Consider the following 7,283-nt stretch of genomic DNA (forward strand, 5'->3'; position numbering starts at 1 on the left):
ATAATATAGATCCTTATCGCTAAATCTATGTTTATGTTTTAGTCACCACACGCCTTAAATAATAAAATATGGATGTGTATCGTTAATCTCAGTTTTTTTGTTAAAATCCTCATATAAGCCTCAAGTCATATAATGTAGATCGTTATCGTTAATATGCGTTTTTGTTATGGACACGTCCTCTTTAACCACGTATCTAGTTTGTTTGGGTCAGACAATGCCTTAATTCACATCGAAATAATTTTATCTGAGATCATACATCTCTGGTCACGTTTATATATGTGTTAGCCTGGTCCTTAATTGACAGAGATTTCCCACCGAAGCACAATATTGGAATTAGCAGCATTTTCTCCTGGGTACGCGTTCGCTTTAGTATCTCGATACTGCTGCTTTGACGGGCGTGGTTGATCAAAGCGCTGAGAGTGCAATTAAAGAAAAAAATAGAGTGCCTAATGATTAACGTACTGTTGACAACTACTGACCTAATGAAAGTCCCTAATGCACATTGTTTCCTGAGTATGTCAGAAAAACAATTCTCCACAGTAACAGTGTTTAAGTTTCCTACAGAATATCTTTGGACTAGTTTGCGCTTATGAAAGCTTTGGCTGGTTCATAGAAAGTATTGGATGCATATTGACCGATCAATAAATATTTTGCTAACTTTGACCAAATAAAAAACCCACCTCAGCTCCAGTCCATCTTGCCTATCCAAAACGAATGGACGTTAGCTAAAAAGATACTAGAATGTGTAAAACCAGATCTAGGCGAAATAACGTTTTTAACAGCGTGGGGCAGAAACGCACTAAGATATTGTCACCCGGCTTGGACAAAGCCTTGAGTATTTGTTACGTTCAAATAACTTGTCTTACGTGTTTAATGCAATGATAAGATGCAAAATAAATAATTATATCTTTTTCTTGCCAACAGTTCCATCCATTTATATCGCACTCCGAAGCCGAAATCGTGCGTTTTTTTTAAGTAATGGCATATTGAAAAATGCGCAACTATGTCCTGGCAGTCATAAAACCCATCATTTTGACACATTTGCCGTATGTTATTATTACCTCGTCTTAAACAGAAGCGAACTCTCCTCACAGTTGAAGTACCAGATCGAGTAATAGGTCGCTGCCCAAGGGTCTATAGCTTCGGAAACGGAAGAATATTTCGTCGACTACCCTGCCTCCATACTAGCCAGCTAACATACAGTGCCTGCAACAGCTACCGCTCAAACTGCAACATTTTCTGTCCAAACATCGTCGAAAGGTGAATAGAGAAAGTCCACCAAGAAAATGGCATGTCGACGGGCTCCTGGCACCGATGATGATGATGAGGCTGTCGCCATCGCTAACCGGATTCAATGCCAGTAGATTAAGGCAGGCACAATCCAGAAGCAGATTACCAGGTTGTTGGAAAGGGATGAAGCTTCAGCCCTGGTCGACTTTGGTTTACTTCCTGGGCAGACTTGGTGGTCAGATTGATGAAAGGTTGGTGAATGGCTTCTACAGAGACGATTTCGAATTATCGTAGCTTGCATCCACTCAACCTTTCTGCTGCTCAGCCTCCTGTTCAGCCCACACAGCATGCACACTAAGGACCAATATTATCAGTTTGGGCAGAACCAGTACGTGAACCCTAAGTTCAAACCACAGCCGCCGTTCACCAGTTTGCTGGGTCCTCTTCAACCATCAACAGCTTCATCACAACATGGTTTGCTTGCTACATCCATGTTTGACACTTTTACTTCATATGCAGGTGTGAACACCGCACATCCTGCCAGATCGAATAACAAGCCCAATCTTTCTTCCGAAGTACCTCTCTGACATCAACTTCTTCGGCGAAATATTGCAATTCAAACCACGCAATTTAAACCACAAGGAAGTTGTTGAGGAAGTGATTATGAAAGTGACCAACATTAGAATTCAAAGAAGACTCAAAATGGTATACTTCCGTCTCGGATAATATATTTCTATAAACAATAGCTGTGTTGAGCATATGGTAAACCGCATACGTTCTCATATATATATCACGTGGTATGCATATTTTATAAAAGTATGATGGTAGTCAAGCGATACACAAATACGTATTGTTTATGTTAAAGGCCTTGTTTAATCCTTCTATAAGAGACCCTCCCACCCCCCCACCCCAAAAAAAATAATAAAAAAAAATAAAATAAATATATAATATTAAAATTAAAAGACTCGTGTATAGTAAACAACCTCTGTGTATTAATCTTAATTTTATTGCCTAATTGTCTTATCAGATCTCTGATCTGAGTATCCTGCTGTGCAGTTAAGGAGGTTTTATAATAGAAATTGACCCTAAATGGCCCTGAGCCAATAAACGAATACTCAGGAAATTGGCTCCTACTGTGACACCAGTGCAATTAGCAGGAGATGCACAGCAGTGGATTGTCATGCCAAACATTCCTCAAACTGGGCCTTTAAATCTTATCACACGGAGTTTAAGAAATATACACGTTTTGTTTCCATTACTGTAGATCACGTGGTACAAATATATTGCGTCATTCTCTTGTTTACCACGTGGTGTTCATATTTTGTGTCCTACATTGTCACGTGATTTATTGTCAAATAATATCATACCGCGTGGGACACAAATGATGACGTAATCACTGTTTTCCACGTGGTCAATAAGCTTGATGACTATGTCATTTATAAATATGGAAGCAAATAAACAAATTTTGTTGTTTCATCATTTTAGTCTTCTATTTTGATAATTGTATAAACAAGCACAAGCAAAAAATGTTTTTTATAAATATATAGTTATTATAATGCCTCATAGAATACGTTGAGATGATTTTATCATCCTCGGCACCCAGTATAATATTATAACATATTATATAGGTTATAATACACTGGGTGCCGAGGATGTGATTTTATATGCTCAGTTGTAGATGGAACGCCAAACATTTTTCAGTTTTCGGTTTTAAAAACAAAAATTCTGATATGTTTTATACATTAAATGTTAAATTTATTTTACCTTTTTTAAGATTATTATCAATGATTTTAATACTGAGCTAACAAGATTAGGGATTGTTTTAAATATCCATAATGTTCGACACCATCCAATGAACAACAATGTATTGTGGCTTTATTTGCATTTTTTGACACCAGGAAATGATTTATAGGCACTGTTTTCCCTTTTTGTGCTCATTATTATTTTTTTTGAAAGATATCACCAGAAGTCAAAATTCAATGTTCACCAAATCGTCTGGAAATTTTGAAACTAATACAAATTCATATTGTTGAAAGACATTTCATTAAAAATGCAAACGGAAAATGAACCAATATGGTTTAAAATTCCTTCTTAGAACTTGCCCAACTCCTTTTTACACGAAAACATGTTTCAATGATGCATGTGTTTCATTTGGGAAATTCAGAGTATAAAAAACAGATATCCCAATGGAACTTATTACTCAACGAATTTATGACATTTATAAGCATATTTGGTATGCCAAAATAAACAGCTCAAATAAACTCGATTCGAACAGCTTATATAAAACGTGTTGAACTTTGTGAAATATTTGGGTGACATTAAAAAAACAAAAACAATTCCGCACTGCATTTACCAGGTTTAAAGTGAGTACACACGCACTAAACGTTGAAACAGAAAAACTGTGACTAGAGGGACTCGTTCATGTTACCTTGAGGATACTGCAGGTTACCTTCAGCTCTTCTTAATATTTTTCCTTCCTGCGTTTTTTTTCTTGCTGATTGGAAATACTATAATTATCCGCAAAATACCCTTGGCTGCTAAAAGAAGATCTACTCTTCATGCTATTAGAGTAGCGGCATCCAAGCAAGACAAATCGAAAGCGACAACTAGATTACTTGTTTTTCTCTCCCCTGTCTTTTTCGTAAGCAATTACCTTTGGTGTAAACAATAAAAATTAGATCAAGTAGATCCAGCCTGTTTGGCCTGTTTTTGAAATAACAAACCATTTAGCTTCAAAACCTATAAATATGGAAGGTAGCCAATGGTTTAAGATGGATTAACCATGCTTTGATTCACTGTCATATGTTTATTAACGGAAACAAGGTATGTATCAATGAGGTGGCACTTCCGAATCGGTGTAATTTGCCCTATACATACGAGGATGTTCTCGATGGAAAATGGCCGAGGAGTTCCGATAGTTGAATGTGTTGACTTTGCCAGAGTTTACGCCATCTTCTGACGGCACTCAATCACAATCACTGTCAGAGATCAGTCAATTCACTTAAATGGTAAGTGTAAATGGTAATGGTTATCTTATAATAAATAAGAATGTATTCTGAAGTTTTTATATAAATTTTGACAAAATGTTGCTGTTTCGAGAGTGACTTATTCAGTTTTTGAATTAAGGGAAGTAACTACAATTACTTTTAAAAGTAGTCCATATTCTCACTGGTTTGTTAATATGAAAATATCACTGTTGTTATTTCACTGATTCAACTTGATATTAAACCGAAAAGCAAGAAAGAAAAACAGTTTCGAGCAGGTTTTTTTTTTATTGAAATCCATACATGTTGACGAATCTTTTTATGCGTAATAAATCATCAATCATGTTTATTTCAGCCTCATGTTTAATGAGGGAATAGATAGTATTTAATTAACAATAATTTATTTATAACAATAAAAATACTGTAAATAATTGTAAATCTGTATATAGAAAATAATATGAAATACGAGAGTCATAATATAAATGTATAACAATAGAATACAATACAATAGGAGAAATAGTACTAGCAGAACAAAGAAACTGTTAACACGAAATTTGACTAAAATAACGTTAAGTTTTTCGATGATTGCATGATGTTTACCTGAATGTTTTGAGACATAAATTAATATGTAATACAGAGAGGTTCTACCTCAAAGCTTATAACAATTTCCAGAATTATGTTATCAGCAATTACTATTGCTGGGGTCATTTCAGAACACGTACATTTTGGCATACTCAGTTTTTTTTATTCAATTAGAAATATATGTTACATGGTTTGTAGGTTTAGTAGACTTGTAACGAGCATTCCATTCAACACTTAAAGGGGCACATTATAGGTTGATGCAACGCCAGTAATATGTTTAGTTGAATGTAACCTATGCAATTATCTGATGATACGTAACCTGATATAATTTCTCGCTGTTATTTAAGCTTTGTCAATAAAGTTACTTTGTTGAATTTCTCTTGTTTAATCAATCAGTGGCGCAAAACAATATTATTTTTTTTAATTTTAATGCATTTAATATGTTTAAAGCTGCAGTTTCACAGATCTACCGTTTTGCACTCTCACAGACTGACCGTTCTGATATAATATTCTTGGAATGAGCCAATTATTGCGTAAAGGTCAGGAAACCAGTGATATAAGACTGCTCACAAAAGATCAGATAGCAGTTTTTCATATTTACCATCGAAACCTAATGTTTTATGGCTTTTAGCTTTGCTAACGTTTAAGAAAAATGAGATATTTAGCATTTACCAGACAATGAGATATGTTTTATTGTAAGTTATCTTATATGACTGAATTGAATGGATTGCTGCCCAAATCAGCTGATTCTGAGACACAAAAAAGTCGAATCGGTCAATTTGTGAGACTGCATCTATAACTCATTTAACCTAAACAATCAAAACAACAACATACGAGTTGTGTACAGATTAAAAGTACAAGTCTTTAAAAAAAATAACAATTAATAGCTACGTGGTCACTAGACAATGAAACGCCAAAATATCGCTAATATTTTGATATTTGTACACTTATCACACACTTTGTTTTATTTTAATCATTCAAGTTAAATGAGATAAACAATATAATACATTAAAACTGAAAAAGTGCACCAACCTATAGTGTGCCCCTGTAAATCTTAGTGTACAACGAACATATTGTTGTGTCGACACGGTAAACAGTACGGCATGCAAACTTTAAAAGAAGACAACTTGTATTTAGCTACAAGCTTACATGAGTTTCATATGGTTTAAATATGTACATTTTCAAAAATACAATTCGGTAAGACAATTTGCAAGAATGGTTATTATGAGTAACATGTATACGAAAAACACACATTCGAATCCGTTTAAGTATGAAGCATAATTTAAACATTCTAGACATAAATATATTACAAATGCAACGATACTATGAACAATATTATTATATAGTATACAGTCAGTATACAACTAAGGCGTAAAGAAATAATATGTTTGTTTCCGGTTTCCCGACCTACCCTATTTTTGCCCCGACCCTGGACGTTTTTATTAGTTTGTCAATGAGAAGTCTTTTTTTTTCATTTGGTTGATTTTAATCAATTACAATTTTATAATGAAGTATTTTCGGGGTTTAATAATACCAGCGATGCCAATACTGAATGATCTATAGCATCTATATCTTTAGTTTTTGGTAACAGAAAAACATCCCGAAAAAAATGGCTTATAAAAAAATGTTCAAAAAAGAAAAGATTTTCCGACTTATATAATAATCCTTTTTGGGGGATTGAAACCGGAAACAAACATATTATTTTAGGCCAAACGGTTTTTAAAAAAGTTTTTAACTTTATAGCACTTAATGAGTATTCCATATAGAGAGACGGAGACAATTAATTATTATATACCGATACAGGCACACTGTGAGAATTAAACTCCCTCCTTTTGCTACGCGGCTTTCTAAAGAGAACTCGGCACTTGAAGAGGGCGGTATGGAATATGTAAATACACAAATGCACGGTCAGTATAATGTGTTTATACGTCAAATAAAGAAGTATTTGTTAAGCATGGTGTAGTATGATCCTCACAATAACACGAGAGAATAACAATCACCATCTAGTCCGTGTCCTGTGTTGGATGAAACAAATGGTGACTATTTCGGGAGGATATGAAAATGAAGTGTTTGAGCCCATGACCGATTGCCACGAGTAAAATTCGGACATCTTTAACGCTTATGTACGAACCGCCTGGACGTACACTTCATACATTTAAATACTCATGCGTTTCGTTTAAGCTAAATGCTACACCATGCTTATAACGAATCGTAAATTACGAATAACCAATGCCTATAATAAGTTAATTTGGTGGTGTTTTATAGTTAAATATTTATACATAATCCCCCTTATCGGAACGGTAACCAAGTAGGCGGAGCTTAACCGTGCAATAACTAACGTGCGGAAAACCCCCAACGCTATTCACTTATACGCACACTACTTACTAAATGCTGTCCATAAACATATGGAACAAAATAATTACAACTCCATCAACAACCCTCGTGATTAAGAGTTCACCTTCCCGCTTCGCGCTCGTGTATCATTTG

This window comes from Mya arenaria, chromosome 12 (assembly GCF_026914265.1).
Source record: "Mya arenaria isolate MELC-2E11 chromosome 12, ASM2691426v1".
NCBI classification, from domain to species: domain Eukaryota; kingdom Metazoa; phylum Mollusca; class Bivalvia; order Myida; family Myidae; genus Mya; species Mya arenaria.